Below are 25620 nucleotides of genomic sequence, written 5' to 3' on the forward strand. Positions count from 1 at the left end.
TAATAGGTCTACTCTTAGAGGAAGACTTCTTGGAAAGTCTACCAGCCATCGAAGTACCTCGGTGAACCATTCTCTCGCGGGCCAGAGGGGAGCAACTAACGTCAACCTTGTCCCTTCGTGAGAGGCGAATTTCTGCAGTACCTTGTTGACAATCTTGAATGGTGGGAATGCGTAAAGGTCTAGGTGAGACCAATCTAGGAGAAAGGCGTCTATATGTATTGCTGCTGGGTCTGGGACTGGAGAGCAATAGATTGGCAGCCTCTTGGTCATCGAGGTTGCAAAGAGGTCTATGGTGGGTTGACCCCAAGTCGCCCAAAGCCTCTTGCACACGTCCTTGTGGAGGGTCCATTCTGTAGGAATTACCTGACCCCTCCGACTGAGGCAATCTGCTAGAACGTTCAAGTCGCCCTGGATAAACTTCGTTACCAGGGAGATGCCTCGATCTCTTGACCAAATGAGCAGGTCCCTTGCAATCTCGTACAGTGTCAGGGAGTGGGTGCCTCCTTGCTTGGAAATGTACGCCAAGGCTGTGGTGTTGTCCGAGTTGATCTCCACCACTTTGTCTCGAAGGAGACTCTCGAAGCTCATCAATGCCAGGTGTACTGCCAAAAGCTCCTTGCCGTTGATATGCATGCTCCTCTGACTTGAGGTCCACAGACCTGAGCATTCCCGACCGTCCAGTGTCGCACCCCAACCCAAATCCGATGCGTCTGAGAATAGAACGTGGTTTGGTTTCTGAACTGCTAGAGGAAGTCCCTCTCGTAGACTGATATTGTCTTTCCACCAATTCAGGCAAGTCTTTACTGTTTCGGAAATCGGGATCGAGACCGCCTCTAGCGTCTTGTCCTTTTTCCAGTGAAAAGCTAGATGGAATTGTAGAGGTCGGAGGTGTAGCCTTCCTAGCGAGACAAACTGCTCCAGGGATGATAGAGTTCCTACTAGACTCATCCAATTCCTGACTGAGCAACGTTCTCTCTTCAATATCCTTTGGATTACGAGCAGGGCTTGATCTATTCTGGGGGCAGACGGAAAAGCCCGAAAAACTGGACTGCGAATCTCCATCCCTAAATACAGTATAGTTTGGGATGGGATCAGCTGTGACTTTTCCATGTTGACCAAAAGTCCCAATTCCTTGGTCAGATCCAATGTCCAATTGAGATCCTTCAGACAGCGATGACTGGACGAGGCTCTGAGAAGCCAGTCGTCCAAGTAAAGGGAGGCTCGGATACCCGATAAATGAAGGAATTTTGCCACATTCCTCATAAGCCTCGTAAACACGAGAGGAGCAGGACTTAGGCCAAAGCACAGGGCCCGAAACTGGTACACCACATTGTCGAACACAAATCTCAGAAAAGGTTGGGAATCTGAGTGAATGGGGATGTGGAAGTATGCGTCTCTTAGGTCGAGAGAGACCATCCAGTCTCCCTTTCTGACCGCTGCTAAGACTGACTTCGTGGTCTCCATGGTGAACTTTGTCTTTGTGACAAAGACGTTCAGAGCACTGACGTCTAGCACCGGTCTCCAACCTCCTGTCTTCTTCGGTACTAGGAAGAGACAGTTGTAAAACCCCGGTGATTGAAGGTCCGAGACTTTGACCACCGCTCCCTTCTCTAGTAAAAGAGACACTTCTAGTTTCAGGGCTTGTCTCTTTGCTTCCTCTCGGTACTTGGGAGAGAGATCGATGAGGGAAGTCGCTAGAGGAGGTTTGTGTACAAATGGAATTTTGTACCCCTCTCTGAGCAACCTCACAGACTGTTGATCTGCGCCTCTCTTCTCCCAGGCTCGCCAGAAGTTCTTGAGTCTGGCACCTACTGCTGTCTGAGGCTGCGGGCAGTCAGACTCTGCCACGCGAGGACTTGGCTCCTTTCCTCTTTCCTCTCTTTCCTTCGGCACGAGTACTTCCCCTGCTGGGGGCTCTGCCACGAAAGGGCGGAATAAACCTGGACGCTGGAGTGTCTATCCTAGGTCTAGCAGAAAAGGCAGTCGAAGGGGTCCCTTTGCGAGCAGAGGACGCAACCAAGTCATGGGTGTCCTTCTGCACTAGAGACAACGCTATGTCCTTAACCAAAAGTTCAGGAAACAAAAACTTTGATAAAGGGGCAAAGAGTAGCTCAGATCGTTGACAGGGCGTCACTCCTGCTGACAAAAAAGAGCACAGAGACTCTCGCTTCTTTAGGACTCCTGAAGTAAACGAGGAGGAGAGCTCATTGGATCCATCGCGGATGGCTTTATCCATGCAGGACATAATGAGTAAGGAGACATCTCTATCGGCCGATGAGATTTTCCTACTCAAGGCTCCCAAACACCAGTCAAGTAAGTTGAAAACTTCAAACGCTCTAAAAATTCCTTTAAGTAGATGGTCAAGGTCTGAGGATGACCAACTAATCTTCGAGCGTCTCATGGCTAGGCGGCGGGGAGAGTCTACAAGGCTTGAGAAGTCGCCCTGGGCAGAGGCAGGGACTCCCAAGCCGAGAACTTCTCCCGTGGCATACCAGACGCTCGATCTAGACGAGAGTTTAGATGGGGGGAAGGCAAAGGCCGTCTTCCCTAAACTCCTCTTGGTTTCCAACCAATCGCCTAACAGCCGTAAAGCTCTCTTGGACGAGCGAGAGAGAACGAGTTTTGTAAAGGCTGGCATGTCAGCAGGTACGCCTAAAACAAACTCAGACGGCGGCGAACGAGGAGCCACAGAGACAAAGTGTTCAGGAAACAACTCTTTAAAAATGAGCATGACTTTTTTAAAGTCCATAGATGGCGGAACTGCTCTAGGTTCATCAATATCTGAAGGATGATCCTCAGGCTGAGGGTCAGCAACGTCCTCATCCGAAAGTTCCTCATCTGACAACTGATGAGAAACAAGCAAAGGGGTTGGCAATGCTTGACACGCAGCGTCCACCCGCACTGGTGCATAAGTGGCGGACCAGGAAGCAGCGTCCTGAGACTGCTTGACAGTCTGAGAACTGTCAACAACAACAGGTCCGTGAGGACGCACAGCGTCCACCCGCGACTGCTTAGACCGTCTAGGCTGCGCAGTCAAAACAACTCTAGGTTGCGGAAGTTGACGCACAGCGTCAAAACAAGTCAACTCCGATGGTTGGCGAACGTCCTGAACGTCACCAGGCGCATCAGCGAGTTGCCTAACGTCCACATGCGGCTGAAAATCCACACGAGACCGCATCGAGTGTGGTACTACCCCAACCGCTTGACGTGAGATGGCTACACCAATGTCAACAGGACGCACAACAGAACGCTTGGGTGGCTGAAGGCCAGGATCTCGATGAGATAAACGGCTAGGCTCAACGGAAACCTTATCGGCATTGTAGTCTTCCATAAGGGACGCAAGCTTAGACTGCATGTCCTGCAGTATAACCCATTTAGGGTCCACGGGAATGGGTGCAGTAACAGACGGGGTTAGCGTCTGAGACGGCACAACTTTGCCTTGCTTAGGCGGCGAGCAGTCATCCGATGACTGCAACGGGTCCGAACTGTCCCAATGACTACATCCAGGACGTTGGACCTGTCCTGAAGTGACCGACTTCCGTTTAAGAGGCCTAGAAACCTTGCTCCACGGTTTCTTGCGTGAAAAGCCTTCGGAAGACGAGGTAAAAATGGGCTCTCTCGTCTTATGGTAGGGGCGATCTTGGTGAGATACGCCTGATACCATAGAGGGAACGTCTGTTCGCTGATCAAGGCCTCTCGAACCCATAAGTCGTACGACATTACTTCTCCCCTGGGCTTGGGAGCTTGCAAGAGGTCCCGGACTAGGTGAACGACAGGCACGAACAGACGAACCCTCGGTCGCAACACTGTTCACAACACTTTGCGCTCTAATCACTTTCCCACTTTCCGCCGTGGCACTATGGCACTTAAGTTCCTTCACGTCAGCCATGAGTTGATTACGGTCACTTGCTAACGCTTCAACTCTCTCCCCCAAGGCATGAATAGCACGTAACATGTCTTGCATAGACGGTTCCTGAGTGCTAGAAGGGGGGTTAGGAACAACCACTACAGGGGAAGAATTAGGTTCAGGGGCATGTGGAGAGGAAAAATCTACGGACCTAGATGAACTTCTCCTTACCCTATCTCTCTCTAGTCTACGTGCATATTTATCGTATTCGAGCCAATCGAATTCCGAAAGGCCCACGCATTCCTCACACCGATCTCCCAATTGACAGGTTTTACCCCGACAATTGGAACAAACAGTATGTGGGTCGAGAGAAGCCTTTGGAAGACGCCTACTACAGTCCCTAGCATTACACTTTCGAAATCTAGGTACTTGAGAAGGGTCAGCCATTTTGAATTAGTCAAAGAAAATTCCAAAAACAATCCAAGTCATCAACAAATAATCCGATTCAATAAAGAGTTTAAGAGTTTATGTTGAGGAAAAACACCTGCACTGCGAAAGCTCAAACCAAAATAAAGTACTTCACCAATTAAGATGAGAAAACTCCAGGTTCTATAGCGAGTATGAATACGTCTTGTCGTCAACGTCGACAGAGAAGAATTGAAGGTTTTGTTTACATACAAGAGTGGTATCTGGCCGACAGTTGGCGCTGGTGGGCACACCCGCAACCTTCATAGCGATCGCTCGCGAGTTTTTTTAGTGTGTTTTCTGTCGAGCCGCAGAGTTGCAGCTATTATATATTCACCGGCTAAGTTAAATATTTAAAATGAGAGAATTCCAGTTTGTCTTTAAAAACAAAAACCTTTACACTGCTACAATTGCTTTAAATTTAGACATCCATATAGAGTACAGTATGCAAAAACTAAAAGATCTGCTACAGTTATTCGGGTCCTGAGCATGGACCTTGCACTTCTATTGCAAAGTGCACTAGTTGTAGTGAGGATCACAAACCTTTTAGTAAGATATGTGCTTAATATTAGATAGAAGAAGCAGCTGTTCAGAAGTCAGATTGCAGAGCATATCAGTTTGGGTTATACCAGGCCACTTCTAAGCAAAGCCAAAAGTGACGCTAAGGCCTTTAAATCCAAGGATGCAGGGCCTCCAGAGATAATTGTAATGCCATCTTGACTAGGTAATGCAAAACGTCCTCCGGCTGAAACACCTTCTAAGGCTATTACCATGCCTCATAATTTAGATTCGATGCCTTTTGTAAAAATGGCAGAGACTCCTCATCTACCCCACCTCAGATGAACAACCCAAGGCTTCCATCTCAGATAGCATCATTGGCAGATTTAAGAGAAGATCTAATGCTAGAGAGCTACTGTATAGTATGAACCTGTCATAGTGAAGGTATATAATCCTAATAGCTCTCTATCTTTTAATCGAAAAAGAGAGCGATCACCACCCCTCTCCCATCCAACAAGAAATGCAAAAATACCTATTGTAAATAGGTAGGATGTTCTATCTAAATGTAAAGACGGTGAATCTTCAAGAAATTTAAATATATCAAAGGTTAATGTCAACGTTCACCATCCCCTTCGACAGCTTACCCCGAGGCGGAAACTATTTCTAGTAGGCACTAAAAAACTGACCTGTCAATACCCCAGGCATGTCCACACAAAGCGGCAGATACATTGTTAAGTCGACAGGGGGAGAGTGAAAACAATTCCATAGGGAAGGTCCACACTTAAGGGATGTACAGGAATGAAAGGCAGTTAATAACTGAACCTGCCAAGACTTGATTATTATCATTAACTTATGAAAAGTGGGGCTGCAGCCCGTGAGAAAATGAGAGCCGTACAAGATGGCCAGGACGCTAAAAATTGTAAATTCAAAGGATGTCCTGACAATCAGGCAGGATCCAATTGACCAACTCTAGAGGACAGTGTTCCTCAGATGTGCGATAGGAAAGACCAGATGACTAGACTAAGGCTGCAACTGAGATGGCAGAAGGGGTGACCCATAGCCAACACACAGCCAGTGCTAGAAGAACTCAAGCTGACAAGACAGGAGGGGGCACCTCTGTCTAGATAGGCTAACCCGACAAGGGAGTCAAGACTATATAGCAAGAGGGATATCTCAAGCTGACAAGACAAGAAGCAGAGACAGAAGCTGGCACCTCTGCCTAGATAGGCTAACTAAGTAAGGGAGTCAAGACTCCATTGCAAGAGGAATGTAGCATATGAAGAGAGGCTGCAGACATTGAACAAGCACTGCCAAGGTAGCAGAGGAGGACCCCAAGGGGTACCAACTCTATGCCTAGATAGGGTTAGGCCATAGGGAGAACTGTTTAGGCAAGCCTAGCCTACCTAGCTGGTGAGGGAAAGCTCAAAGCTAGGGTGAGGTGACTAGACAAGAGGAACATAGTTTCAGTAGTCAGGTTATGGCCTAACTAGGAAGGGGAAGAGGCAGAGAAACACCCAAGTGTGGTCTCTAAGGCAGCAGAGAGATTTTAAACAGGGGAGGAGAAAATCTCACCTGCCTAGGTCAGGAAAAATAGCCTACAAGTAGGCACACTAAGAGGCACAAGGAAAGGGGAAGAAGGTGGTTGGTGATGGGAGACTCAGAAAATGGCGAGGTGACATGACATGAAGACCCAACAGCAATGGTGTCCCAAAGGGTCTGCCATGTTAGTGCACAGACAACAAGTCCTCACAACCAGACATAGCCTTCCAATGGGTAAAGATGAGTAGACACAGGGAACAGGATCCCAAGACCTGTGCTGCCTCACCGAACATATAGACTAAGTGGAAAGTGAAAACAGTCACCCTATGACAACTGAGAACACTATCCAACTCCCATGGGAGGATAGAAAGCATCACTCAACCAGTAAGGTTTGGTAAAAGATGGGTATGGTGCATACTGCAAATTTTAACAGGCATGGCTGCCGGCTAGGCTAGGCTAGCCTAAGTCAATGCTCATAAAAAACACATAAGAAACACCAAGGAATGATTTGGGAGTATCATAAACATACCACACTTTAGAATGATAAGATAAGACATATTTCTACAGTAAAATGATTAAATTAGCGTTTCTCAGCAATTTGGAACATGATGTAATCGCACCGAAGGCATGCCGGCCTCAGGGCAATAAAAGTATGCAATACAATGAAAATACTGGGATGAGACGCAAAATTTTCCAACTCATGAAAAAGGGAGTACTCAACTTAGTCGATGAGGAAGGAGCTGAAGTATGCATGACCGAAATTCACTCAAAAAGGTAAGAAAAACTAGCAGAAACTCTCAAAGTGACACTGGGAAAGGGAAATGGTTCAACAGGAAACGTGTTAGTTGTAGTACATTGAGATCGGGAGTTGTAACGGCTCTCCTGCCCACATATCCTACCCTCACCTTTCCTTCGAAACAAGGTTAACTCTATTTGGGGAAGGACAACCATGGCTTGTTATTACTATGTCCCTGATTTATACACAATATATCTCGGGATATTCGCTCCGGAGGTTAGAACTCCGTTGATACTTCTTAGGTAAATTTCTCTGGTATATCTGGTATATCCCAAGTAGAAGCTGCCAATGAGGAACTTCCATCAGGATGACATGGCTCGAGCCCAGAAATACCATATATTAATTTTTCTCGGTGTATCGTAGTTATCTGGTATGTATTTCATTTGCCTCTTCATCTTTTTTTAACGCAAGATAATCACTGAAATTATGTTCCTCTTGTCTAGTCATCTCACCCTAGCTTTGAGGTTTCCCTCACCTGCTAGGTAGCCTAGGCTTGCCTACACAGTTCTCTCTATTGCCTAACCCTATCTAGGCATAGAGTTGGTACCCCTTGGGGTCCTAATCTGCCGCCTTGGCAGTACTTGTTCAATGTCTGCAGCCTCTCTTCCCGTGCTATATCCCTCTTGTCTTGACTCCCTTGCCTGGTTGGCCCATCTAGGCAGAGGTGCTGCCTTCTGTCTCTGCTTCCTGTCTTGTCAGCTTGAGATATCCCTCTTGCTATGGAGTCTTGACTCCCTTGCCTGGTTAGCCTATCTAGACAGAGGTGCCCCCTCCTGTCTTGTCAGCTTGAGTTCTTCTAGCACTGGCTGTGTTGGCTATGGGTCACCCCCTCTGCTGCCTCAACTGCAGCCTTAGGCTAGTCATCTGCTCTTTCCTATCCCACATCTGAGGAACATTGTCCTCTAGAGTTGGTCGATTGGATCCTGCCTGATTGTTAGGACATCCTTTAAATTTATTATTTTTAGTGGCATGGCCGTCTTGTACAGCTCTCATTTTCTCATGGGCTGCACCCCCATTTTTCATAAGTTAATGATAATGATCAGGTCTTGGCAGGTTCACTTAATAACTGCCTTTCATTCCTGTACTTCCCTTAAGTGTGGACCCTTCCCTATGGGATTGTTTTCACTTTCCCCCTGTTGCCTTTACAATGCATCTGCTGCCTTGTGTGGACATGCCTTGGGTATTGACATGTCAGTCTTTTACTGGCTACTAGAAATAGTTGCCGCCTCCCAGTTGCTGCTGTCTCGGGGTCAGCTGTTGCTGATCTAGGCACCATGATGAGTGAATTTGCCTTCTCAGGCTGTTCTGATAGACCTACTCTGGAGGTTCTGGTGTTCCTTTGATGTGATCCTTTCCTCCATATTCCTACCACACCGTCATTATGCTTTGCTTTATAAATCGCTACAGATTTCTGAGCTGTTTGGCATGTGTTCTAATTATATTTTAGATTTAGCCGTTCTTTAGGGGTAGGTTTATTTAGCTTAGGATTTATTTCTTAAACTAATTTTAAGAAGATATGATTTTTAATAATATGTACTATTATATTACGGCTGGAGAATTACATAACCTCTCGAGCTCCAAACTCACCTGTTTATTTTTACATAAATCTGTTACATTTGAAAATTAATACCCGAGTTCTGAGAAAATTATATAACTCCCAGACGACAATGTATAAAAACACTGAATATCCTAAGGTCTCTTACGTTATTCTCAAAACAAAACTGGGTGATTAATTGTTAAGAACTATTATAAAACAACCTCTTACTTTGGTTCTAGTCAGGGATTAGATGCAAGGACAAATTAAGAAATATTGTTGATCGAAATGATACACGCTGTACAAAAATATGTATATTCTATAAGAAAAATTACAACAGCAATTCACAAGAATTAACACCAAAGTAAATCACTCGAAATATTAAATCTTGAACAAAAACTTAGATTAAGACAAAAGAAAGACTCTGAAAAAAATTATACAGTATCTTGTTTTGCTGGAATTATATTTATAAAAGTATTTAATTTTGATGATTAATGACAATAGTTAACTCTTTAACACTCTAATGATTAAACCCTTAATGAAATTTACATAAAAATAACTGGTACTCTTACGTGTTTTGGATCACATGAGGTAACCGAACAGTTAAGCCAAAATAGATACACTTCACTGTTTTGACCGAAATCTCACAGGGCCAGTTACAAAATTTTATGTTATACTAGTACTTGCATTAACACAATGCACTTGAAATCCCATTCAATGGATTTATCAACGTTTGAACACACTACACACAATATATGTTGTATAAAAACTTATTCACTTTTGCGAGGGCACACACTCGATGCACTTGAGAGGAGAGAGGATGTTGGTTCTTTCAAAGGGATAGGCTGGATCTCATCTGCTGCTTACAATTTCCTAGGGGCACATATATATTGACTTGAAACTTTTAGATGATTCTAAGAGTTTCTCGTCGTTTGGGGGCAGGCTCTAGTGGCGCCAATGTTGCCAGCTTTGTAAAATGAACATGGGAACAAACCTTGCTTGCGAGGTAACCCTCTCTCAGCTAACTCTGCCCACCTCCCTCCTCGAAACAATGAAAAAAGATAAAACTAACTCTGGGGTTTTCAAGAACATTCCAACCACATGGAAATATAAGCATCATGTAATACCTCGTGCAAAAAAAAAAAAAAAAAAATTACATAAGCCCTCGTGTTCAAATCTTGTGTTGTACAGCATACCTAATTGAGTTTCCATAAAACTTCGTAACAAAATACGGGAAATAAAAAGTTAATTCTTAGAAAATAACGTAAATTTACATACACTGACAAATGAAAAATACAATGAAATGAATGACATAAGTCTTATGTAATTTACATAAAATTACTTAAACCTATAAAAGAGGAACTCACATCTTAAATGCACAAGTAAAATACATGAATAAAATATTTACTCTACACTAGACCAGCTTCGTAAGAACACTTATTGGAATGTCTTATCTTTACAGGTCGCTGATGATATGGAGTATTCAACGGTCACCTGTACCAGGCGGGTCAAGTTACCCTGTAGCCACAAGACTTGCTGGAAACACAGTGATTGCTATATTTCCAAGGGATCCATTGCAATCTGGGACCCTACCAACTGCCAGGTTTGCACGGATCTCCTTCAAACCGGCTTCTATGCCACTGACATCTCCTTGGGCGTTCAAGATCGATGTTGGAGGACACTCTCACACTGGGTAAGAGGCTTCCAGATGAGCTCTCGACAAGGTGCCCCTTATCTTCCTTTTCTGGAACGGAAGGACCTCCTCTTTCCCAAGGCTGAGGTTTCCTCTGTATTTGGTCACCAGTTACCGACGGTCCAACTCCCTCCGGTACCAGCAGATCATGTGGATATGAAGTCCGGGATGCTCTGCAACTCATTAGCCTGGATGCCAACAACATGTCTACTACTTCTCCTCTGTCGTCATAAAGGGAGAGGAACCTGCTCACTATGGAAGCCTCAGAAGAGTCATTGGATGTACATTAGGTTGCTTCTTTACTTTCTACCCAAGCCCCAGCTTCCACCTCCACTCTGGTTCCGACGTTAGACAAATCTTCGCTCCCCAGTAACTTGGAACTAATGGTATCCATGAAAGCTTTCGTGGATAATCTAACTGCCAAATATGATCTAACAGCGAGGATAGAAGCTTTACAACAGACACCTGTTTCTAAGGCTCCCCAGCTTCAAGCCTACCAGAATGCACAGTTAAGAACCCTTGCTGCTATGCTGAGCATATGGCCTTAACCGAAGGGTTCCTTCATATTGGGGATGGTTTGGGGTCCAAGCATTTTGAAATTGGAAGTTCTTTCCATCAATCGATATCTATCCTTACTGCTACGTAAGGCTTAACTTGGAAGCGTCCATTAGGGATGATACGATCCCTAAGGAAGCAATCATTCTGGATCATGGCAAGGCTCAATCCCTTTTGGTTGGAATTTTGGCTGAATTCACCAATACCCAACTTTCTGCCCTTGGCAGGAAACAGGCCACCTTTGGGGCTCCCAAGGATACTGTCTTCCCTTTTGCCTCTAAAAGCAGAGGCCGTGACATGAAAGCATTAATGGAGAACAGGCCATTCCCAGTGCTAGAGGAATGTAAACCTATCTCTCTAGCTCTTCCCTATGATTCGAAAATCTGGGAGGAGGTCCAACATACCTTCACTGTTGTAAAACTAGATATAATACATCTTGGGTAAACAGTTTAATGAGAAAATGCCTAGAATTCCCAAATCTCTATTTAAGGGAGAACTGGAAGCTAAAGAGAGACTTTCTGCCTCTTTATCCTTCCAATTTTATCTAGAGATGCTTACACTGGTTTACAAAAAAAAAAAAAAAAAAAAAAAAAAAATGAGTGTGAGGCAAGAATGGGGATACTGTAGGTGTTTTTTGCTAATTTGGGTGTGCTGAATTCAATTTTATAAGTAGTTTTGCTCTATCACCTCTAGTTTTCTGGCTTTTAAATAGTCTCATTTTAGTATAAACAGAGAATATATGCACACATTTCAAGAGTTGCAGCATCTTATAACAGATAAAACAGGATAGATAAAAAACACTGATTGAATCAATATACTTGGATGACACAATTACACAATTCATAGTACCATAGACAGTCAAAAGTGTGTTTTCTTAGAAGATCTGGTGTATTTTGCCTCCAGGATGTCATGCAAGAGCATCCAGCAAAAGTCTCCCATCATGCCAGGGTTCCATTTGCCTTGATAGTTGGTCTCCATCTTTGTAATGTCTTGGTGGAATCTTTCTCCATGCTCATCACTCACTGCTCCAAGGTTTGGCGGGAAGAAGTTGGGGTGGGAATGGAGAAAATGAATCTTGAGTGACATTCGGCACCCCATATCCTCGTAGGACTTTAGCAACTTTTCGATACAGGCTTGGTAATCTGGTATGCGTGTGTTACCAAGGAAGCCACTACAGACTGACTTGAATGCTTCCCATTCTCTCAGTTCCTTTAAGGTAAGAAGGTCCTCAAAATCAGTATCCTTCAGCACTTCTTTGAGCTTAGCAGCACTAACACCTGGGTACACAGTAGACAAGTGTTGGAAGGCAGCACCATTTTTGTCCAATGCCTTCACGAAATTCTTCATCAAACCAAGGTTGATGTGAAGAGGAGGAAGAAGCACCTTATTCATGTCCACCAGAGGATTCCCCTTGACGCTGTGTTCGCCAGGAACAAAAGTGCTTCTAGACCCAGTCTTTCTGCTTGTAATGCTGGGATACAGCTCGACTATCCCAGAGACAGAGAAAACAACAATACTTTGTGAAGCCTGCTTGCATACCCATAAGAAGACCAATGACCTTGAGGTCCCCACACAGACTCCATTGGTACTCGCTGTACTTAGTAGCTTCTAAAAGAAGCTCCATATTGTCATAGGACTCCTTTAGATGGACAGAGTGTGCAATGGGAATGCTGGGATATTTATTCCCGTTGTGCAGAAGCACAGCCTTGAGACTTCGCTTGGAAGAGTCCATGAAAAGACGCCAGTCTGAAGGATTATGTGGCAAACCAAGGGACGTGAACAAGCCAGGTATGTTTGTGCAGTAGCACAACTTGTTTTCCATGGTGAAAAAGGAAGCAAGGTCTTTGTTCCGATTCCTCAGACTGGTGATCCTTACATCTTCCTGGACTAGGTTCCACTGTTTAAGTCCAGAAGCCAAGAGCTCTGACTGCATTTTTGACAGATACAAATCACAAGCAAGATCATTCAGGTCTTCTTGCGTGATCCAGTGTGGCTCGTTGTCACCTTTTCCTGAATATGTAGACTTAATATCTTCCAAAGATTTTGACTCGGCAGAATCCTCCCTTGAAGGCATTTCTTCATCTGATGAGGAAAGAAGATCCTTATTTACTGGAGGTGTGGGCACAGGAAGATCATCTGAATGGGGAACGGGTCGCATAGCAGATAGAAGGTTGGGATATTTGATCTTTTTCCTAGAAGATGCATTGAAACCAGTTATATTAGTTAAACAAAAATAATAATCATCTGCGTGGCTTCGTGGCTCTCTCCAAACCATCAGGACTGCAAAGTTGAAAGCCGCTTTCTTGCCATTAAACCATGCAGTTAGTCCATTGTAGCAAGGTTTACAACAGATGTGTGGAGCCCAAGACTTGTCCTGATCACCAATTTTACAGTCAAAATAGTGAAAGTAGGCGGTTCTAAGGAGGGAAGAGATGGTTCGACGCTGTGCAACTGTTGTGAAGTCCCCACACACGTAACAGAAAGAATTGGCCTTGTTGAGGCATCCTTGATGTTTTGACGTGCTTGAAGCCATTGGAGAATCTGAAAATATAACAAAGTAAAACTAAATCATATGCAAGGCAATAAAATGTGCATTGGAATATGTAATACTAATATTTAGCTACCCAAAAGATGTGTAACATGATAGTTGAGGGACATCAACCTCCTGCGCCACCTGCGAGACAACCTCTTCCAATGACTGCCCGAGCACTATTAAGTGTGGATTGAGATCTGGTGCCCTAACTGCCAAAATCCGTCTTGATATATAATTATATATATAATGTAATGCAATCACTTACATTAAGTGCATAATAACTAAAAACTAAGCCATAAGTCTCACAATATTAGAATTAACCCTGAATGCACATACGCCTTTATGTACCATATATGCACACTGTGCATATCTATAAAAAACTAGAGGTGATGAGTAAAAACGGATTTCAAATTTGAATTCAGCACCCCCAAATTAGGTTAAAATGGGTATTTTTGTGCTTGCCTCAATTTCTTTGTAAACCAGTGTTATTGGAAACTATTCAAAATCTGATCTCTTCCCTGTCTTGGCGAAGACTCGCCTAATCATGTTTCATAGGGATCTCCATGCTTTCTTCTTAGCCAGAAGAACATGTAGAGAACATATCCCAGCCGCTGATACGATCAGACATGAACCTAGAAAACTGATAAAATTCAATAACTGGAGGAAGGACCTCTTCCCTGAGAAATTGGTTAAAGAAGTCATGGACAAAGTGACTCAGGAGAACAAGAGCCTTATTGACAAGTGGGGTATTTACCCCCAATGAAGGACCTCAACCCAAGGGCAAGAGGCCCAGAAGTCACTTAAAGGGAAGGAAATCCTTTCGTGTCGCGACAGCCTCAGTTTCCGCCATCCCTCAGATTGTGTACACGGTTCCCCAGCAGTACCTTTTTTAGTCTCCATCCATCAACTCGGTGTATGAGAGAGCTATTACCATGTTCCACCCTGCCAAAGATCATAAGAAGTGCTCCGGTAACAGGGGAAGGTCTGGAAGAGGTGGTTGAACTAGAGGCCGAGGAATTAGAGACAACTAAAGTTGCAGGTACTTCGCAACAACAATGAGGAGCTTCTGGTAGGGGGATAACTTCCTCTGTTCAGGGATCAATGGGAGTTTGATCCCTAGCCTCACAGCATAGTCTCAAAAGGGCTAGGCTGGAAATGGAGACAGAAACCACCCCAGTTCAAGAGGTTCTTTCATCCCACAACCCCCTTTTTGGAGGATTATGTTCAGGACCTTCTCTGGAAGGGAGCCATCCATTGCACAAAATCCATGAACCTTCAAGGTTGGCTATTCTGCATGCCCAAGAAAGATTTGAACACTCTTTCGAACTATTCTGGACTTATCTCCACAAAACAAACGTATTCTGAACGACAAGTTCAAGATGCTGACTACCTTGCAAATACGGACCCTACTACCCCAGGGTACCTACACCGTCTCCATAGATCTTACAGACACCTATTGGCATCTTCCGATAGGTCGGCGCTTCTATCCATGCCTTGGTTTCAGACTAGCAAGAAAGGCCTACACATTCAAAGCTATGCCCTTTGGGCTCAATATAGCTCCAAGGATTTTCATGAAACTAGTCAAGGCCATTGCCCAACAACTTTAGGTCAGAGGCCTTCAGGTGATGGTATACCTGGACGACTGGTTAGTCTGGGCTGCAAGAAAGGTGGAATGTCTTCGAGCAGCCCAAGAGGGCTTCCAAATCAACCTCGAGAAGTCCAGGTTATCTCAAGCTCAGAAATTCCAGTGGCTAGGACTTCACTGGAATCTACAGTCACACACCCTCTCTCTACCACAAGGCAAGAGAAAGGAAATCGCAAACTCTGTCAGGTGCCTACTTCATTCAAAAGTACTCACCAGACGGCAACAAGAAAGGGTCTTGGGGTCATTACAGTTCGCTACCATGACAGACCCAATCCTAAAAGTAAGACTCAAAGATGCCAACAGAGTCTGGAGAAGAAAGGTATCCAATGCTCAGAGAGATCTTCGCCACAAAACCTTGGTCTTACTACAGAAGCAGCTCAAGCCATGGTCCACTGCCAAGAATCTATCGAACTATGTCTCTCTACAGTACCTTTCTCCTTCCGTTTTTATTCACACGGATGCCTCGGAACAATGTTGTGGGGGGGGGGGCACTCCTCTTCCAAGAAAGTGCAGGGTCAGTTGTCGATCGCATTTCGGAAGTTTCATATCAATGTTCTGGAAGCTATGGTAGTGTTTCTGACTCAGAAGAGACTATGTTCAAAGACGAATTGGTCATTGACAAAAACACAACAGTACACTGTGTCAACAGACAGGGCTCCAGATCTCCTCAGATCAGTCATGTAATCATAGTCATTCACTCTTCAGCAAAAAGGAGGAAATGGCATCTTTCAGCAATTCACCTCAAAGGGGTTCACAATGTGACGGCGGGCACCCTGTCGAGATCCAAGCCTCAGGAAACAGAAGGATCTCTGGATGCAGAATCCTTCTGTTTTATTCTAGAACAAGTCCCGGAACTGCAAATTGATCTCTTTGCGACGAGCTTCAACAAGAAGCTTCCCCGGTATGTAGCACCAAACTTAGATCCGTAAGCGACAGAAATGGATGCGATGTCTCTGGTTTGGAACCAATGGTCTCACATCTACCTACTTCCTCCATTCAACATCCTACTGAAAGTACTGAACAAACTGTAGATTTTCAGGGGAGCAGCAGCTCTAGTGGCTCCCAAGTGGCCCAATAGCAATTGGTATCCTTTTGTTCTGGAACTCAAACCCCTTCAGATCTCTCTACCATATTCAGGGTTGTCCCAGGATGTTCAACTGAAGACTGTCTTCGCTTCCTTTTGGATATTGAAAACCCTTCAGCTAATGATTTTCCCGCTCTCGCGGCTCAAAAAAAAAAATTGAGAGATGCGAGGGAAAGAATTGACTTCATAGAAGAGTACAAGTCCAACACCAAGAAATGACAATATTTGTTTTCCTGGAAAATATGGGTTGTGTTCGTGAAAAGTCATCAGCCCTCTTCTATTTCTATGGACTTCTGTATTTCTTTCTTTATTTCACTACATGATCAAGGTCTAGCCTTTACAACTATTGCCTCATGTAAGTTGACACTAACTAGACGCTTTTGATATCAAACTCAATAGAGAGCTGTCCAATAAGATCCCAAAGGCTTGTGCTAAACTGAAACCTAATGCTCTTCCAAATGCTCTTTCATGGTCGTTGGATAAATTCCTCCACTTTGCCTCTTCGATAGATAATGCCTCTGCCTCTCTGAGGGGTCTTTCTTAACCCTGGATAGGTACGATGGGTCGTTTGCGACCCCGAGCGTCAAAAAAAAACAGGTTTTTCTCACGTGACTCACCCCCGTGACTGAGTTTGTGGGTGATCGACCTGCAGGAGGTGTCTCCCCTACACGCTCTAGTAGTGTCCAGATGTGCATTGCTGTAGCTGTACTCCTTCCCCGATTTCTGAGACGCGCCGGGGTCGAGCGCGACCGAGTTTACCCTTCTAAGGTAGTTTGCATAATTATCAAAGTTATTACGTATTATGAAATTGTCGTAGAATGGTGCAACTTGTATAGGTTATCAGTTGTGGAAAGTCTTGGTGGATTGTTTGGCTACCATGTGCATGATTTTTTTTTTAGTTAAAATGTCGTTCATCACCACGAGGACCATTTTACCGCGAGTGCCCCTTTTTCATTTTTTTTCATTTTTTTGCCAAGTCATTTTTCCGTAAGATATTGCCAAATAGGGTCGTAAAACTTTTGCTTGTTTAGTGTTGGAAAGTGTGTCTAGATGATCTGGCTACCCATGCATGACTTTGTTTTTGTCAGATACGACGTAGTTATTGGTATATTGGGTATTTAACTGCGGTTACCAATTTCTGTTTTTTTTCAATATTTGTAAAAATTACTACGTAGTAAGGAATTGCCGTATATTATTCATTTTTTTTTCATGTTTATGTGTTAGAAAGTGTGCCTTGATGGTTGGGCTAACACGTGCATGTCTTTTTTTTTTATCTGAGATGCCGTATATTAGAATGTCGGGCATTTTACCGCGAGTGTCCCTTTTTCATTTTTTTTCATTTTTTTGCCAAGTCATTTTTCCGTAAGATATTGCGAAATAGTGTCGTAAAACTTTTGCTTTTTTAGTGTTGGAAAGTGTGTCTAGATGATCTGGCTACCCATGCGTGATTTTGTTTTTGTCAGATACGACGTAGTTATTGGTATATTGGGTATTTAACTGCGGTTGCCAACTTCTGTTTTTTTTTCAATATTTGTAAAAATTTACTAAGTAGTAAGGAATTGCCGTATATTGTTGATTTTTTTTTCATGTTTATGTGTTAGAAAGTGTGCCTTGATGGTTGGGCTAACACGTGCATGTCTTTTTTTTTTATCTGAGATGCCGTATATTAGAATGTTGGGCATTTTTCCGCGAGTACCCCTTTTTATTTGTTTTGCATTTTTTTGCTTAGTCATGTTACCGTAAGGAATTGGCAAGTAGTGTCGCAAAACTTATATTTTTATAGTGTTGGAAAGTGTTTCTAGATGATCTGGCTACCCATGCCTATTTTTTTTTAGCCAGATATGGCATATATATAAGTATGTGTTCGATTTTCCTGTGATTGCCATTTTTTCGTTTTTTCCCATTTCTTTCAAAATTACTACGTACTAAGGAACTATCACAGAGTAATATTTCATTTATATGTTTATTTGTCGGAAAATGTGCCTTGATGGTTTGCCTAGCACGTGGCTGAAATTTTTTTTTTCTGAAATGCCGTATATTAGAATGGCCATTTTTCCACGAGTGCCCCTTTTTATTTGTTTTGCATTTTTTTGCTTAGTCATGTTACCGTAAGGAATTGGCAAGTAGTGTCGCAAAACTTATAATTTTATAGTGTTGGAAAGTGTTTCTAGATGATCTGGCTACCCATGCCTATCTTCTTTTTTTAGCCAGATATGGCGTATATATAGGTATGTGTTCGATTTTCCTGTGATTGCCATTTTTTCGTTTTTTCCCATTTCTTTCAAACTTACTACGTACTAAGGAACTATCACAGAGTAATTATTCATTTAGATGTTTATTTGTCGGAAAATGTGCCTTGATGGTTTGCCTAGCACGTGGCTGAGTTTTTTTTTTCTGAAATGCCGTATATTAGAATGTTAGCCATTTTTCCGCGAGTGCCCCTTTTTATTTGTTTTGCATTTTTTTGCTTAGTCATGTTACCGTAAGGAATTGGCAAGTAGTGTCGCAAAACTTATATTTTTATAGTGTTGGAAAGTGTTTCTAGATGATCTGGCTACCCATGCCTATCTTTTTTTTTAGCCAGATATGGCGTATATATAGGTATGTGTTCGATTTTCCGGTGATTGCCATTTTTTCGTTTTTTCCCAATTCTTTCAAAATTACTACGCACTAAGGAACTATCACAGAGTAATGATTCCTCTAGATGTTTATTTGTCGGAAAATTTTGTTTACTTTTTTTTTGATTGAATATCATCAAATTTTTTTAGCTAAAATATTATATTGTTTTACATTTTTTTTTTTTCGATTTTATTTCCCTTCAAAAAATTTTTTTTGGGTCAGAATTTTAATTTTATAGTCGTAAAATAATCGACAATTATCCAGCAACCCACCATACAATTTTTTATGCATATCCAATAATAATTAGATTAGTAAATAACACCTTGAAATTGACATACCCTTCCTACATTTCAAGTGGCAGATTAGGGAGTCTGAGTCAGTGTGGTTGGCGGCCATTTTGTGGACATATCCGAAGCGTAAGCTGCCCTATCTATATATATTCTTGTTCCCTATAGAATTTGTGATATTTTGGTATATTTTTACCTGCATAAATATCATATTATATATTAAATATATGTATTTTTTTACGAAATTTCTAAGTACTCAAAAAATTACCTTTAGATATGGCCCCTGATATAAATGTAATTTACAAAATAATGAAGATTTTTTTACATATTTCTATTATAGGATAACATATGTTTATTCCCTAAAAAAATTAGCCACTTCCTATTTCATTTGGGTACCCAAAAAAATTCATGAAATTTGGACAAATTTTTTTGGCCAAAAAAAGTTACCCTTTTTTTCTCATTTCAGATCTTCACCTCCATGGGTCTGACTTCATCCAAAATACATCAAGATGTGTCCTAAACATTCAAGAATCAATTCCTAAAAGGATTTGTGTATATATGTATAAACTTTTTTTTTATGAATTTTTATGTCAGGTCTTTTTTTTTTCTACTTAATTTTTTAAAATATTTATAATAAATAGTTTTTCTGCAGATGAGTAGTATTTATCTTTACAGTTGTTTTAAGCATTCATTGAAGTTTTTTTTTGGCAAAAGAAAAAAGGAGGTTACTGCAAAAACTGATTTTTCAAGAATTTTTTTTGGCGTCGGGGTCGTTCGCGTCCGAGTATACCCTTAAAGGGGTGTCCAGGGTTAAAAGTCTATCTTTTTGCTTGCTATGGCTTCTGGTGTTAGAGTCAGTGAGATTGTGGCCCTTTCAAGGGATGATGGCCACATTGAATTCTTGGATTAGGTGTAGGTAAAATTTTATCCAGATCCTGTATTTTTGGCGGAAAACGAACTTCCCACGAAACGCTGGGGGCCCTGGAAGAGTGTTCCAATACAAGAGGACCCTTGTCTGTGCCTTAAAGCCTACCTATCCAAGAGCTGGTCCTTTAAAAGGCAGTCAAATTTTTAAAGGTGTGAGGACAGGATCTAATCTTTCTCTGAAACAGCTAAGGTCCAAACTCACCTACTTCATCAGAAGGTTATGACCGTAGAAAAGTTGCCCTTTCCTTAATTTTTTTCCAACCTATGTCCTTTGCAGGCTTACACAGGATGGAAATTTTCAAGCGTGTTCAAACATTACCTACGTCAGTTGGATGAAATTAAACACTTCCTGGTGGCCGCTGGTAGTGTGATTAAACCAGCTTCTTAGTGTTGTATATACTGTATACCCATCTTCACCATCGTAGCTAAAATATATGGCTTTTTGCAATATGAAAAAGACGTTTAAATCTGGAAAATTTATCATTAATCGAATGCCAAGTTACAAACCTACCAATTAGCTATGATGGTGACAATAGGTTGATTTTAATTTTAAGTACAAAAAACCTGAATTGGACAGGTATATGTACAGAAGAATTGTCATTGACTTTTATCTTTCTTCGTGGCTAAGTGTTAGCATCACTGTCATACAAGTATCCTGTACCAGGGTTCGAAGCCAGGCTGTCAGATTCTATAGTGTTTGAGTGATTTTGCCTGGTACTCTGATCCCGAGGTCGGTAAGAGAATCTAGACTTTAATGTATCGAGATATATGGCTTATTTGAAATATAAAAAACATGCTTAAATGTGCAAAATTTATCATTAATCAAATGTCAAGTTACAAACCTACCAATTAACTACGTTGATGAAGATGGGTTGATTTCAATTCGAATTACAAAAAGTCTGAATTCAATAGGTATATGTACAGAAGAATTGTAATTGACTTTTATCTTTCTTCGTGGCTAAGTGGTAAGGTCACTGTCGTACAAATATCCTGGACCAGGGTTCAAAACCTGGCTGGTCAGATGCTGTAATGTGAGGGATTTTGCCTGGAGCTCTGATCTCGAGGTTGGTAAGAGAATCCAGACTTTAATGCATTGAAATATATGGCTTATTTTAAATATGAAAAACATGTTTAAATGTGCAAAATTTATCATCAATCAAATGCCAAGTTACAAACCTATCAATTAGCTACGATGGTGAAGATGGGTTGATTTCAATTCTGAGTACAAAAAACCTTAATTCAACAGGTATATTTACAGAAGAATTGTCATTGACTTATATCTTTCTTCATGGCTAAGTGGTAGTGTCACTGTCATACAAGTATTCCAGACCAGGCTTCGAAACCTGGCTGGCCAGATGCAATAGTCTTTTAGCGATTTCGCTTAGGGCTCTGATCCCGAGGTCGGTGAGAGAATCCAGACTTTAATATATTAAAATATATGGCTTATTTTAAATATGGAACATGTTTAAATGTGCAAAATTTATCATTAATCGAATGCCAAGTTACAAACCTATCAATTAGCTACGATCGTGAAGATGGGTTGATTTCAATTCTGAGTACAAAAAACCTTAATTCGACAGGTATATGCACAGGAGAATTGTCTTTGACTTTTATCTTTCTCCATGGCTAAGCGGTAGTGTCACTGTCATACAAGTATCCTAGACTAGGGTTCGAAACCTGGCTGGTCTGATGCAATAGTCTTTGAGCGATTTCGCTTGGGTCTCTGATCCCGAGTTCCGTAAGAGAATCCAGACTTTAATGTATTAAAATATATGGCTTATTTGAAATATGAAAAACACGTTCAAATGTACAAAATCTATCATTAATCGAATGCCAAGTTACAAACCTACCAATTAACTACGATGGTGAAGATGGGTTGATTTCAATTCAAAGTACAAAAAAGCTGAATTCAACAATTATATTTACAGAAGAATTGTCATTGACTTTTATCTTTCTTCGTGGCTAAGTGGTAGTGTCACTTTCATTCAAGTATCTTGGACCAGGGTTCGAAACCTGGCTGGTCAGATGGCATAGTCTCTGAGTGATTTCGCCTGGGGCTCTGATCCCTAGGTCGGTAAGAGAATCCAGACTTTAATGTATTAAAATAAATGGCTTATTTGAAATATGAAAAACATGTTTAAATGTGCAAACCTACCAATTAGCTACGATGATGAAGATGGGTTAATTTCAGTTCTGAGTCCAAAATCCTTAATTTTACAGGTATATGTGCAGAAGAATTGTCATTGAGTTATATTTCTTCGTGGCTAAGTGGCAGTGTCACTTTCATACAAGTATCCTGAACCAGGGTTCAAAACCCGGCGGGTAAGATGCTATAGTCTTTGAGTGATTTTGCCTGGGTCTCTGATCCCGAGGTCAGTAAGAGAATCCAGACTTTAATATATCAAAATATATGACTTATTTGAAATGTGAAAAACTTTTGAATTTGCAAAATTTATCATTAAGCAAATGCCAAGTTACAAACCTACCAATTAGCTACCATAGTGAAGATGGGTTGACTTCAATTTTAAATACAAAAAACCTTAATTCAACAGGTATATGTACAGAAGAGTTGTCATTGACTTTTATCTTTCTTCGTGGCTAAGTAGTAGTGTTATTGTCATACAAGTGTCCTGGACCAGGGTTTGAAACATGGCCGGTCAGATGCTATAGTCTTTTGAGTGATTTTGTTTGGGCTCTGATCCCGAGGTCTGTATGAGAATCCAGACTTTATTGTGTTAAAATGTATTGCTTATTTGAAATATGAAAAACACATTTAAATGTGCAAAATGTATCATATATATAAAATATATATATATATATATATATATATATATATATATATATATATATATATATATATATATATATATATATATATATATGTGTGTGTGTGTGTGTGTATGTTGTATATTTTGTTGTATTATTACTACGTGCATGTACTTTCAGAAACATTAAAAGACTACTATTCCATTTTGTGTTTCCTTTCTTTGGACCTGCTATCCATATAAAATAGAAGTAATGTATCAAAAATTTTAACCCTCCTTTTATAGGCTTCGGTCTTTTCATTTACTGGAGACAAAGTTTTTCTTCATAGTGATTGGGATTGTTCTGTTGATTTACTTAGTTCCTACTTTTGTACAAAACTTCTCTTACTCTGATCGTTCTGTACCATAGTTACCAATGTTGTAGGAAGTATGCTTATATCTATGGAGTTGCAGGTTTAAAACTCTTCTGGCCACAACTGAGAATGATAATTCTCTGGTGCACTTTCATCGTTACGACATGGCTCGAGCCCCCCAAAATAGCTCTTGACATGGGAAAGATCTATTTTTGAGTGAGATAGCCATGTCGTTCCGATGGCCCACCCGTTACTTCTCCATCCCCTCCCATTTCTCAGTGCGGGACATCTGTCATACCACATCTGCTCCAGGAATGTTTCAAGAGGAAACGTGCTAGTTGTAGCACATTGAGTTCGGGAGTTGTAACGGCTCTCCTGCCCACGTATCCTACCCTCACCTTTCTTTCGAGACAATGTTAGCTCTATTCGGGGAAGGATGACTATGGCTTGTTATTAACTCGTCCCTGATTTATATATGATATCTCTTGGGATATTTGCTCCGGAGGTTGGAACTCCGTTGATACCTCTAAGGTAAATTACTCTGGTATATCACTCGCCGAAATATCCATAGTAGAAGCTGCGAATGAGGAACTTCCAACAGGACGACATGGCTATCTCACTCAAAAATAGATTTTTTCCTATGTCAAAATCATTAAAGAAACCCTTTAACAATATACATAATGAAGTTTACTAAATTAGCAAGAATTATCTTGCTAATTCATTAGTATTGTCAGCTTTAATTCCGAAAAAGAACCCTATTTTCAGGAAGTCTTGCTCAGTGATGTCTGCTAGCAGACGTTCTCCTCCCCTCAACTCTACAGTCAATTGTATTTGTTAGTTTTCGATCATGATGTAACACCAAAATAGTAAAGAAAAACAAACAAACAGGAAAGTGGCGAAAAAAGCAATGCAGCAAAAGCAAGGAAAACAGCAAAAATAAATCGAGGAGGACAACTAAAACAAGTTGGAAAGTGGCATTAGAAAGCCAGGTAGGCAGCAAGAAGAACAAGTAAGTGCTATAAATAACAAGTAAAATAAACATCACCTCCATAAAAAGACGATGAAGGCAGTAAAAGAAACAAGACAGTGAAGTAACAGGATGAAAGTCATCTTAAATAACGACAACAATATCAACCAAACAACAACAATGAAGACAAAATGAGACAGGAATAACGAAAGGCGGCACTTGGCATGAACAGGAGGCATAAGAGATAGAGAGGCTAAGGCTAAGACACCAAGTTGAACTACGAAAATTGACTCCCTTATTCCTGTCACCTGCTATTTCACACGAGTACTGTAATCTTGTCTTTAATAACTTTAATAGAGAGAGAGAGAGAGAGAGAGAGAGAGAGAGAGAGAGAGAGAGAGAGAGAGAGAGAGAGAGAGAGAGAGAGAGAGAATTGCTGACTTAATTACTTTAGGTGTGGGATGAGTAATGTTAATTGTATCTTTGTGATAGGAATCAATAGAAAGATTACTTTTAACTCTTTGCCGTGGGGTTTATAGCAGATGTTTGCGCGCACGTATGGGTGTAAAAGAAAGAGAGAGAGAGAGAGAGAGAGAGAGAGAGAGAGAGAGAGAGAGAGAGAGAGAGAGAGAGAGAGAGAGAGAGGCAGGTTTTAATGTGGAAAATTTACTTATTAGTCCTTTGTCCTGTTTTAATCGCAGATTTTTATGTGAGAGTAAGAGGAAGAAATATAAAGCCAGATTTTAATTCGCGGTTTCGTGCGGTAGTAGACCTATTCCTAAATTTTATTTAGTCTCACATCTAGCTATTTCCTTTTATGAAGACGTTCTATGAATACTATATTACTCAAGGTGATTTATTAGCATTGAAACCAAAAATAAAGACGATAGCAAACCTAACGAATAGAAACAAAGTTACTGCATACAAGGACTTTTCAACCTGACATAAATCATTGTTTTATGAGATAGATTAGCTTTTCCTTTATGGAAAACATATATCGATACATGAATTTGAAATTATATTTGGTAGTATTAGAGCACAAGGGGTATTTCACCTAAAAAGTAACTGACCACAACTAGAAACAAAGGCTCTGAATAGATCTTATAACTAAGTACTTTGACCAAGGACCACGTCTCCCAGATGTCCTGACAAAACGCAACTAAGTTTATCATCCCGCGAGACCTTACCAAGATTATATGTCAGCTGCTCACGTATCGTCGAAATGACTTCACGGTGTGTGAGATAATTTCTCAGAACACTCTGACTGTGGTATTTTAAAAAAGCAAATATCTCACACACATATTTTTTCCACTGGTGTCGGTTAATGGTGTTTCTGTACCAATCCACACCCGTAAACTATATCGTCAATCCATCGTCTTCTCTTCCCCTGCTTCTTTTACAATCTTAGGGACCCATTCTGTTATTCTTAATGTCCATTTGTTGTCTGACATCCTCATTATATGTCTTGCCATGCCCATTTCTTTTTATTTTTTTTACATGTTGTTAGAATATC

At 41.4% G+C, this 25620-nt stretch overlaps 1 protein-coding gene across 1 annotated transcript in view; it reads left to right on the forward strand.

Annotated features, from left to right (window-relative positions):
- The window catches only part of LOC137638812 (gastrula zinc finger protein XlCGF7.1-like), a 145272-nt gene extending 121118 nt beyond the window's left edge, over positions 1-24154 (forward strand). Inside the window, exon 4 of the transcript XR_011044190.1 lies at positions 23906-24154. The gene's annotated coding sequence lies outside the window, so the exon portion shown is untranslated. The remainder of the gene's footprint in view (positions 1-23905) is intronic.
- The last annotated feature ends 1466 nt before the right edge of the window (positions 24155-25620 follow it).

The sequence above is a fragment of the Palaemon carinicauda genome, chromosome 3, assembly GCF_036898095.1.
Source record: "Palaemon carinicauda isolate YSFRI2023 chromosome 3, ASM3689809v2, whole genome shotgun sequence".
In the NCBI taxonomy this organism is placed as follows: domain Eukaryota; kingdom Metazoa; phylum Arthropoda; class Malacostraca; order Decapoda; family Palaemonidae; genus Palaemon; species Palaemon carinicauda.